General features: G+C 40.7%; 1 protein-coding gene across 3 annotated transcripts in view; it reads right to left on the bottom strand.

Annotated features, from left to right (window-relative positions):
* The window catches only part of PCGF5 (polycomb group ring finger 5), a 62,984-nt gene extending 61,145 nt beyond the window's left edge, over nt 1-1,839 (bottom strand). For 2 of the 3 annotated variants that reach the window (XM_003783695.3, XM_023509520.1), the window contains exon 1: nt 1,609-1,839. The gene's annotated coding sequence lies outside the window, so the exon portion shown is untranslated. Of the gene's footprint in view, nt 1-972; nt 995-1,608 lie in introns of those variants that run through there. The other variant, XM_023509519.1, reaches the window with a different exon arrangement.
* Between the last annotated feature and the right edge of the window lie 10,396 nt (nt 1,840-12,235).

The following is a 12,235-nucleotide window of genomic DNA, read 5'->3' as shown; positions in this document are numbered from 1 at the left end:
GTCCAATCAAATTGATGTCCTTCTCCACTCTACTTTTGTATATCACTACTCCGACTGCAGTCCATCTTCTATTCTGCTACCAGGTACGTATTATTCTATCACATTTGGGTCTTCTCAAAGAATGTCTGTGTCTCCTCTTTACAAACAGGAGAAAAGGTGTAAGTTTCTCAGTTTCTCCACAGGTTAACCTACTCTTCATCACTTTTCTTCAGGCAAACTGAAGAGATCATCCATCTCCCACTCCACAGGCTCTCCATGCTCTATCCAACAAGCCCTTCCTCTCCTCTATCCACCAAAATTCCTCAATCTTCTTCTAACTTCGGAGCAATTGCTCCTTAATTTTTAACCCCTACTTCTCTCTTGTGACATTTTCCTCTTATCTTGATTTAAATGTCACACTCATTCTTTATCTCCTCTATTCGACTTAAAATCCTTAATAGAAATGGGCCAGATTTAGTAGATATATAGCCCGGGCAGTGTTACTTTCCTACGTCTCAGGTCTTTAAATTGTAAAACAAAAATAAGAATGATGGCCAATCCTTGTGTGGTGGGGAATAAATGGGACAATATACATAAGACTAGTAGTGTACAGTAAAAACTGAATAAATGTCATTACTTTTTCTAGAAACGTTCTGCATAGTTGACTTGTACTTAAGATTACTTGGAAAAAAGTTTCAAGGGTTTCTTACAGTGAATGTGTCCTCTCAGAAAACGAGACATGAAAGAAGATACTGATTTCCCTTAGTTCATTATATAAACAGGAACTCATCTCCTGTCTTAGCTGTTAACTCACAGGCAAGCATAAGGCCACTGTGAAAGTCAAAGGCATTCCATCCCCACATGCCCATTGCGAATGTTCAAGAATAAATTCTGCGTGTAATCACCCTATCGGTTCGTGTTTGAGGGTGTAACAGAAAGCAAACATAATTAACAGACAGGGGCATCAAGGTTCCGGCCTTTGCCTTGCATGACCTTCAGCAAAGCGTTTAATATCCGTGCCTGGGTCTTCACGGCTTCTTCCTCTATGGGATTAACCTGCCCTGCCTTTCCCACAGGTTTGCCACGAAGCTCCAAAGTAAGAGAAAGTCCTTTGAAAGAGGACATGCACGATCCCGACCTGCCATGGTAGTAAGAACATAAGGCAGAGAGCCCTGTCACCAACAGAGTAAAAGGAAGCAAGAAGTTGCTGAGACGCGGCGGGGACTGGAGGGAACTTCCCGCGTCCTCCCGCAGGACCCGGCGGCACGGCCCAGTGCGGTTCCCGAACCCGCCCGCCCGCCCGCCCGGCAGGTGCGCGGGCCCAGGCCCCGCCGACGCGCGGCTCTGACCGGACTGGGCCGGAGCTGCGCTGGGAGAACGAGCCGCCTCTCCCGGGGCCGGCGCCAGCAACCGGCCGCTCTCTCCGCCACCAAGTGTGAGGGCACGGCTCTGAAGTCCCGCGCCTCCAGCCTGTCGCCCCCGCCCCCGAAGAGCTCTCCGGGCTCCAGGCGGGGCGGGCCGCGCCGCGGCAGGTGTCTGGAGGTGCCTCTCCCGCCTGGGGCGCAAACTTGGGCGGGGAGCCGGGGACGGCCGGCGTCCCGGCCCCTCTCAAGCCCACCCAGTACCTACCCAGCCGCCGCCAACGACGCCTCTCCTCGCCCGCCAGTGCGCCGGCCTCGGAGCGAAGGAAAGTGAAAGAGAAACAGCGCCCGCCGCGGCCTGGCCGGTCCCCGCGCCCCGTCCGCCCTCCCCCTGCAGGCGGGAGCGCGCCGGCTCCGCGGGGCCACTCGGCTCGGGCAGATAGGGCGCGGCGGGCCTCGGGGCCCAGGCCCGGTGCCGCCTCCAAGGGCAACTCCACCCACTTCCAACCGCCGGCTCCGCCCGCCCCGCCGGCCGGCCACGCCCACCGCCGCCAAGACCCGCCCGCCGCCACCACGCCCGCAGGACACGCCCGCCTGCCAGCGCCGCTCGCAGGTGCAGCCGCCGCGGCCGCCCCGCCCGTTCTGCCGCTGCGGCTCCTGTGCTACCGGTAGCTTTGGCTAAATTTTATCTCGGTTCTTCTTAACCTCACCACCACACTCAGTTGTTTTCATCATAACAATGACTGGTATATTTCCCCTGGCGGGTTTAAAAGCAACGGTCAGTGTTGAGACTGAGTCGCCCTAATTAAACTGTCTCCTTGCTGCGTCTTCCCCAAGTCAGTGCCGCCCCACCTGCGCCAAGGAGGAGACGGAATCTTCCCTAGATTTCCACCTTATTTAAAAAACCAATAACGAGCTTGTTACTGTAGTGTGGGTCCAGAGATCATGATCGTTGACGATACAAGCAAATGAGAATGTAGGGGAGGCTGGAGTTGGGGGGAGGGAAGTGGTAAAGAATTATTCCCGTTTGCAAGTTCAAAAGAAACAAAAAACCCCATTACTCTTTCTAGCAGACTTTGAGATCTACAAGAGACCATTCACTGCAAAAACGTTCATTCAAAAGCATGCATCAGAGGACTCCTTAAAGCAATTTAACCCCATTCTACTGCATTCCACCAACTCTACTACAAATTTCTCCTACAATCACAATTTTGCTAGATATAAATTAGACCTGATCTTTTGCTTCCCTAGAAGATTGCAATCCAGCAGTCCTAGGTTAGCAGGCAAATCGGTATGGTGTTCACTAGCCGAACAAAAAGTTAAAACGAACATCCCAAAGGAAGTCAGGAAAAGGCAACTTTCAGTCTTTATCAGCAAAAGGAAAAAGTGTTGCAATTACATAATCTTCGTAGATGTAGAAGCCAGAGCAGTGATGGCTAAAGAAATGACAATAATGGGGGAAGGGCATTTTTTAATTTAATTTTTAATTAAAGTCATAACTATACATTTATGGGGTGCAATGTGATGATCTGATATACAATATGGAATACTTAAACTGATTAACATATCCATCACCTATTTTTTGTGACTCTTTATTTTAGGACATTTAAAATTTACTTATTTGGGTGGGATCTCACCTAATGTGCATAATACAAGGGAGGGGATTGTTAATGCAAAGTATTTACTTTAACTGACAGGAGTCATCTCCTTACTAGAGTGATTCAAGAGATGACTGTTGGCAAACCAACAAACCCAACAACCGCTGGTCCAGCAGCCATACAGGTATTCAAAGATCCATTTCAAATTTAAGATGCCCTAAATCTACTTTAAGAATAATTAAAAAATTAAATGCATTAATAAATAGACCAAGGTAGCTTTTGAAACTATCCATTTTATAATCAAACTTATGTAGAGTATACATAAGTTTTTAAAAATGCCCTTTTCAACATCGCAGCAGAAGTACATTTTCTGAAACAGCTATAAATGACCACATTTTTATAGTTCTTTTAAGAACCATTTTGTGAAACCATACATGAGAATTTTGAAGCTGCGATCAACTTCAATAAGTCACAGCAATCATAATAAGCACAGAAAACACGTATGGTGAAATTACCTCATAGCATAAGGATTACTCCTTGTATCTTTCATTTCAGAAACTAAACAGATCAGTATGTGAAAAATCACACTCCATTTCTAGTGTATTTAAAATATGCAATGAAAGCTATTACTGCAGCGGTTCTCAACCTGTGGATCTGGACCCACACGAACTGTATTACTGTCTATACTACAGCATATCCAAAATGACTTGGTATTTGCATCTGAACCTACGTTAAATATTATTAATATGTTTTAAAAGGATAACATGAAGTCCAAGGGGCTTAAAAGTGACTGGTGATCAACAGTAAGTGAAGTTAATCAGCATTCCTGAAGGAAATGAACTTGAGGGTGGGTATTGGGAGGGCAACGATTAGTAATGAAGGAAAGAGTCAGGAGAGCCTGTAGAGCAGTACCAGGGGTTGCCTTAACGAATTTAGGGTGGGGGAGAATTACAACCTTTGTAAGGAAATCTGTGCTTTATGTCCCCAGAGGCAGCACAGTTTGCAATAAAACCCTCTGTGGTTTCTCCTCTGCCCCCTGCAGCAACCACCCACCTCTCCTACCCAAATTAAACTGTACACATACACAAAATCAAAACAAATAAAAAACTCAAATACTTGTCTGGTTAAAAACATAACAGTAAAAATAGTGGCAAGAGGGAATGTTACCAAAGGGCATATTTCCTGACCTCTGTGCAGATTCTAAGTATTTAAACCTGGGTCTTTAAAGCTGCTGTGTTGCTCCTCCTGAGTCCCCCCGGGGCTGTTTTCTAGTTAGTATCCTTCATTCACTTGGTCATCCCCATGGGGCAAAGGAAAGGACCCAAACCAAGGCAGCTACCATTTGAAGGGGTGGGTCTGATAACCAATCTCATATACTAGTGGGACCCTCAAGTAAACAAAGGCCTGGAAGCAACTGGATATACAGCATTAGGAAAAAGAAAAGGCAGGATAAAAGCAGCATTACCCCGGAGTCCCCTTATCGGTCATAGACTCCAGCTTCCTCATTTTACAGATCCTCAGTATGAAATCAAGATCCTCAGAGCTAGCAAATTCATAGGCACAGAACTGATCTGGTAGTACTAAGACCAAAACAAAGGTACTGTTTTTTGGTTGTTTTTTTTTTAATACCTCTTAAAAGGACCTCTCAAGTCCAAGAATTTACAGAAGGTCTAGCAAAAAATGTTAACTTAAAAAAAGGGGGGGGGGGAAGAAAGGGAGGGAGAATGAATGAAGAGAGGAGGGATGAATTGCCTAGATTGCATTTAGGAGTGAACGGGCTGCATGGTTCCCCATGAAAGAAGCATAATCCCAAAGAGATAACTGTTTCCCTTGATTATTGACACAGACTCTTCCAAGGAACCACAAAAGGCTCTTTACTAATCCTTGGAACTCCTTGAAGCTATCTGTATTATCTAACAAATATTTTCTTTATTTTTTGGGTCTAGATTTTTATTTCTTTTAAGGCTTGGCAATGGTGGGTAGTTCTATACTGAAAAGTTCACGTTCCTTTTTTTGTCTAATAAATTATCACTAATTAACTGATCTTAATGGCATAATTTATTTGAAAAGTAGGGCTGTACATAGTATATTTACATTCCTCTGAGATATTAAATAGGTAAATTTATCTAAGTATGCTGTTCAATCTTTTAACAGTATCTTTAGCATATAAGCTATATAAACTATGCTCTGTAATCTAAAAGTTTTCCTAATAAAGATTACAGAAAATATTGAAATTTAACGTAAGTGTTCTACGGGGCCCAAATATAGTTACTGTATGACCATGAATATTATAGCTCAAAATCTATGACTGCTTAAAGTTAATGATGGAGGTATGGGAGGGGGAACTGAAGGACTTTCAGTTGCCCTAGACCATGTCTCATCTTTAGGTACAGCAGCCCTCCTCCGCAACCTAATAATTCTCGGGGACCCTCTCTCTGTTAAATGTCTCCTAAATCCCTCTATTTAACCTACTCTATTCAGATCACTATTATCTCTAACTTTCATTACTCTGTGAACTCTTAAGTAGTCTCCCTACAGCTCTTCTCTGGCAAACCATCCTCCATGGCATAGTCTGAGGACTGTTTCTAACTACAAATCTGATCATGCTATTTCTGAGGTTAAAAAACCATTCTTAGGAGAAAGCCTAAATAAGATGCTTGTCACTTTTACAGCCCCTCACTTGAACCCCATGCTACAGCCATAATGAACCTCTTTACGCTCTAGCTAGACAGATGAGACTTCCAAATGAGAACCCTAGCTTAGGGGGATTAGCTCAAATGGTAGAGCGCTCGCTTGGCCAAACGAGAACCCTGTCCTAATCCCCTCCCTGTTCCCAACCCCTGCTGACTCTAGCCAACCTTTATTTACTGTTTAGATATCAGGTAATTTCCTTTTCTATGTACCCACCATATCCACACATTACACCCCACCTTATTCTCTCAAATCACAATTGTCTTGGGTTATCTGGTTTACTAATAAGAACCTCCTACTAGAGTGTAAGCCCAGTACACTTGCTTATCCACCCCTGGCAGAGTGAACAGCAAACAGTAAGGAACTAATAGGAACCTCCTACTAGAGTGTAAGCCCAGATCCACCACTTGCTTATCCACCCCTGGCAGAGTGAACAGCAAACAGTAAGCATTCAAATAAACATATATTGAAAAACCAAATAATTGCACACACTCAAGACAGATCCTGTGTTTTCTTTCTTGGGTTTCTTCTTGAAGGGATCTTTAAAAAAAAGGATGCATTATGGCATAATCCCCACCTTCTGGGACTATTAATTAAAATCACATCATGGAGTAGACACTTATTCACAAGAAATGATTATGGAACAATATATCAACATTTATTAATGAAGTGTTAAATGAATAATATAACCTAATTGTATGTACCCTCATATTAACCCCCCAAAAAAGTGTTAAATGGAATATAATCAAGTGACAAAAACTCCAGTGGAAAGAAGGAACACCTGTGGGTGGTCAAGCCTATTTTGGCAGTTACAAGGACAGCCAGGTACAATCCCAAAAGCTATGGGAATGAATGATAAATAGGAAATACAGGAAAAGAGAGAAATTAAGTCAATATACTAAGAATGAGTACAGAGATACAGCATTAAATATACGGGAAGGATTAGTCTGAGAAAGACTGTGAAGTTAAATAAATCAATATTTTAAAGTGCTTTAAATACATTATGTTAAAGAGAGGAATCAACAACAAAATTTTTTTTTCTCCTTTGGGAGGCAGAAAAAACTATCTTTGTGTTTTTTTTACTATGATATCAACAGTTGGCTAGAGCAAGTTCCAGTTCTACTGGAAGAAAAGAAAGTAAAACCAAAATGGGAACAAATTATAAGGAAAAACTGGATTTATTCCAATCATCAGGGAGGCTGTGATATTTTAAAAAATCTTCATAAACCACAACTGTTATTTGGGGAAGTCATATTAAAAATTCCTGAGGATCATAAATGGATGAATTACTTAAATGCAGAAACTAAGACTATTCCATCATATATGAATATAGATTATTCTACATTATAAGGTTTTGAAGCTTTACTGACATATATAATCAGATGCCAGAGGATACTAAGCATAAGCATTGATGGAAAGGTTCTGATTTTACAGATAACTGTGGTTCAGGGGTGTTCAACCTTTTGGCTTCTCTCTCCCACACTGGAAGAAGAGTTGTCTTGGGCCACATATTAAACACACAAGCACTAACAAAAGTTGATGTGCAGATATAAAAATATCCATGCATAATTTCTGTGATTCCACCACCACAAATAAGCAAAAACTCCTCACATAATGTGCATGCAGCCTAGGGGCTGCAGGTTGGCCACCTGTGGAGGAAAGGAGACTGGACCTGCAATCAAGATAGCCTGGCTTTTAGTCAAACCAAGTCCTTTCCCTTCCCGCAGACTCGTTTTCTTCCTATGAAAATCAAGATTAATATCGTCACCTTAAGCATTGGTCTACAAGAAAGATTTTCTTTCCCTATTTACGTGTTCATAACAAACATGGAAAAGATGAAGTGAGATAATAGGTAAGATAATAGGTAAGTTTAAATTTTAACTGTAAAGAACTGTAAAATAAAATGTAAGGTAAAAGCAGTCACTTGTGTACTTGAACAGCCCTGAACAGTGCCCAGCAGTGCTGTACCACCCAGCAAAGGTCCTGACACTGAGCTCCAAAGAATATAGGCAGAATGAATGAGACACGCCAGGCAGGGCAATGAATCCCAGAACAGCACAAAGTAAGCCTTTAATGGTCAGAAAGTACTCCTTCCTTTGAACTCAATCCTTGTCCCTAATTTTCAAAACTGGGATGGAGAAACCTAAGTCTTTCACTAAATAATTCAAAGTTATACAAAGGAAACTAGTTCCAATGAAAATGTTAATAATTTGGGTTAGTTCAACACTGCAAAACTAGCATATTAAAACTTTGTTGATTCCCCAAAATGTTTTCCCAATTCTCAGGTAAGGTCATAATTAGGAGCCATCACCTGAGCTATGAGTTCCTAGCTCTTTCAGGATTAGCAGACTCCTTAGTCCAAGGAAGAAAGAATGGCTAAGGAAGCAGGCGAGGCTGTAGTTATGAATTAACACCAACTCAGAAGCATATTAACAGTAACGCTTTGCTGGCTGGGAGGCCAGGGAGCTAGCAGGAGGGAGGAAAGGACAGCTGGGGAGATGGTAAAGCACTGAAGATGGACAGTTTTCCCCCCTTCACAATTCCATCTTGGACCAAAACAACAGCAACCCCCCCCCCAAAAAAAAAACCTCATGCAAATAAGAGGTAAATTGGTGTGTTCATTGTTTGCAACTGTTCAAACAGTTAATGTCAAGGATACTGATTAATTTTTGTCCATATTTGAAAAAAAAGAGAAAATTGCTGTCAATGAAAGCAGGAAGAGGCTCGGCGCCTATAGCTCAACCGGCTAAGGCGCCAGCCACGTACACCTAAGGTGGCGGGTTCGAATCCCCAGCCCGGACCCGCCAAACAACAATGACGGCTGCAACCAAAAAATAGCCGGGCGTTGTGGCGGGCGCCTGTGGTCTCAGCTACTTGGGAGGCAGAGGCAAGAGACTCGCTTGAGCCCAGGAGTTGGAGGTTGCTGTGAGCTGTAATGCCACGGCACTCTACCCAGGGGGACAGCTTGAGGCTCTGTCTCAAAAAAAAAAAAAAAAAAAAAAAAAAAGAAAGCAGGAAGAGAGTAGCTATATAGACATTCATTGGTGAGTCTTACGATAGTCTCAGAAGTTGTGGTAACTTGTTCTTGATAGTTCTAGAAGAAAGAAGGAAACTGCATCTATCTTGAATGGTTTCTCCTGCTGAAAGGGGGTCCCTTCCGGGTATCAAACTGTGGATGCTTTCATGATGAAAAGCTGAAAAAAAGCAGTATCACAGCATCTTCACAGGAATACACGATGGCTGCCTAGAAGAGGGGTTAACAGAGCAGAAGCACCTAGAGGGAAAAGCCTTTCACGCGACTGCTGAGACCCTAGAGTGGAGTCCAAACCATAACAGGTTCTCATGAAACATTTGTTGAACGGATGAATGGGTGAAACAACTCATGAATGAGCAAAGAAATAAAGTCTGACTCTATATATAGTTAAAAGTGCCCACGCCATGTTAAATTCTGACATGTTCTCTGTTGGCTTCATGTCCTACTGAAAACAACCAGTCTCTGCCTCAGTTTTCTTATCACTTTACTGGCCATAATAAAAGCACATATCACACAGGCATTTTTATGAAGATTTTGTGCCATAATACAACTAATGCACTTAGTATGTGGTGAACAAACACACACTTGCTGAATTAATTTTAAGGATGCCTATCTATACTGTTCCCTGCTATCTGGACAAAACAATGAAACACAAGGACATAACTTAATGCCTGATGACAAACAAATAAACAAGTGCTTTGGTACAATCTGCTTGTACACCGTACATAGAGGCCAAAGTTAGTCACCTAACTTTCCTGCCAGGTGCCCTTCTTCCTCCTGTAAGAATTTGAAAATAAGGCTGTTCTTTAAGAGGTACATGGAAAAAATATGAAAATTACAGCTTAGGTTACCCATCTCAAGATGAAATCAAGAAATGAGATATACACAAAACTCTAAAGAATGCTACAGACGTTTAAAGCTCTGGTCACGTAACCTGGGCATAGGTTACTTATGAAGGCAGTACTGAAATGTGGCACATTTATTTAGTACACTAAACCACAGCCAATGATATTCTACCCTGTTTGGAAAAATGTTATGCAAATAGAAAAAGAATGACCATTAAGGAGCACAGAAAAGGGAAGCACAAAGAGCAAGATTTCTTGGCAGTGTGTAGGCAACACTCTCTGGGACAGGGGACTTTGAAGTTGGCCAACACTGAACTAGTCACAAGAGTATCCCTGACGCTACCCGGGAGCGGTTTACTGACCAAACCCATCCTCCTCTATCTGATTCCAATGCCCACAAAGTCACTTCCTGAATACTGATTTGCCTGCCTGTGTATCTAAATATTGGAAGAAAATACTCTGAACTGGAAAATTAATATTTTATTATATTTCACTGTAAATGAAAAACTCCAATATTTTTAAAAAGGTAAAGAAAATCACCAAGCAGGAGTAAGACCCTTGGCAAGTCACCTCATGAACCATGACCTCTGCTTCTATAAAGCTGCTTTAAATTTGGGATACATAATCTCTAAGGATACTTCCACATCTTCAATTACATAGTTGGGCAACTTGGAGGCATCACCTTGAACAGGGGTCAGCAAATTTTGCCCATAAATGAATAGAGAATACATATTTTAGGCCATGAGGGCCATATAGTTTCTGTCACAACTATTCAACTCTGCCTAGGTAGGGCAAAAGCGACCAAAAATAATATGTAAACAAATGGATGTAGCTGTGTTCCAACAAAACTTTGTTTTAAAAAACAGGCAGCAAGCCATATTTGACTTTTTGGATGTCATTTTCTAGCTCTTAATCTAGAGAATATCTTCCATGAACATGGACAGATGATATCATTTAAAAAGTTTCCTGTATCACAGGATGGATAACTTCTCCAATTCTGATGAGGTCTTGATGACAGTTTCAAATCGGAACAGTTTTAGTGCAACATCTTACTTTCATGATTTCTAATTTTCAGGCAATGAGTAGACTACAGTAGCTTAACTACCAAATGGTATCAGCCTCCTCTTCCTATCAAATGGCACGGAGAGTTAGAAACTACATTTCTTTCCACTTTGTAAAGGTTTGCCGTAACTTGACCTTTTTCCTATGTCACAGTGGAGAAAGTTTATCACAAAGGGAAAAGGAATATTAAGCAAAAAACATTCTCTCCTGACTAACAAAAACTTTCTGCCATCCTGGGTGTTGGTGCAGCTTCCCTCTGTCCCTGCTGTCCTGCAGAATGGTCCTCACTCTCTGAAGTTTGACCTCCCTGCAGAAGCAGTATAGCAGAATCATTTCTGCTGCTTTTGACCTGCTCTGGTATCTAGAGAAACTTAGTGATGAGGAATTTCATAGTTTTAAGAGTCATCTGATATTGGAAGGAAGTATGGAGAAATCTTAAAGAACTCAACCTAGACCTCCCATTTGATCCTGCAATCCCACTATTGGGCATCTATCCAGAAGAAAAAAAAAAAAAACTTTTACTATAAAGACACTTGTCCTAGGCTGTTTAACGCAGCCCAATTTACAATCACTAAAATGTGGAAACAGCCTAAATGTTTTTCAACACAGGAATGGATTGATAAGCTATGGTATATGTACACTATGGAGTATTATATAGCCATCAAAAAAATGAAGATTTTACAGCATTTGTAATAACCTGGATGGAGGTGGAACACATTGTTCTTAGTGAAGCATCACAGGAATGGAGAAGTAAGAATCCTATGTATTCAACTTTGATATGAAGACAATTAATGACAATTAATGACATGGTGGGGCATGGGGGAAGGGGAGATCAGACTGAGAAGGAGCCAGGGGGTGTGGTCAAAAAAAATGTATATAAATAATAATGTCTAATTCTCACACAAACTGGATTTAATTTTGATTAACATACATTACTTAAGTATCAATTTTTAATCCAAAATGTCAATATGCTGTTTATCATATTGCATCCTTATTCATCAGTGAAATATGTCTGTAATTTCCCCTTTATAATAATATATTTTTTCTAATTTTACTATCAGGGGTATCCAGACTAAGTAGAATGATTTTGAAGTATTTCTATTTCTATTGTCTGTAAGACTTGGTGTAATCTGTTTTTTTTTTAGAAATTATTTTTTCCTTTCATTTATATATATTAGTTGTCTTTTTTTTTAAGACTTTAGTAAAAACATAACAAGAAAAAAAATTTGTTTGCTATTTGTATTCTGTCTTGTGTATTCTGTAACAAACAAGTAGTAATGATTATGTATAAAAAAAAAAGAAAACAGTGACTAATTCTCATATAACTTGTATTTAAATTTGACCAAAGTACATTACTTAAACATTAATTCTTAATTCAACATGTTAATATGTTGTTTATCATATTGCATCCTCATTTCTAAGTGAACTATGTTTGTAATTTCCCTTTTACAATAATATATTTTCTCCAATTTTAATATTAGGTGTATCCAGATTAAGTAGAATGATTTTGAAGTTATTTCTTTTTCTATTGTCTATAAGATTTAGTATGATTTGTTTTTTTTGAAATTATCTTTTATTTATAAATATTAGTTGTCTATTTTTTTTTAAGACTTTGGAAAAAACAAAATAAGAAGTTAACTGATCAAAGTATTCTATAATAGACAT

This window comes from Otolemur garnettii, unplaced genomic scaffold (assembly GCF_000181295.1).
Source record: "Otolemur garnettii isolate 467f Iridium unplaced genomic scaffold, OtoGar3 scaffold00008, whole genome shotgun sequence".
Taxonomy (NCBI): Eukaryota; Metazoa; Chordata; class Mammalia; order Primates; family Galagidae; genus Otolemur; species Otolemur garnettii.
This window is presented reverse-complemented; position numbering and strand designations above follow the sequence as displayed.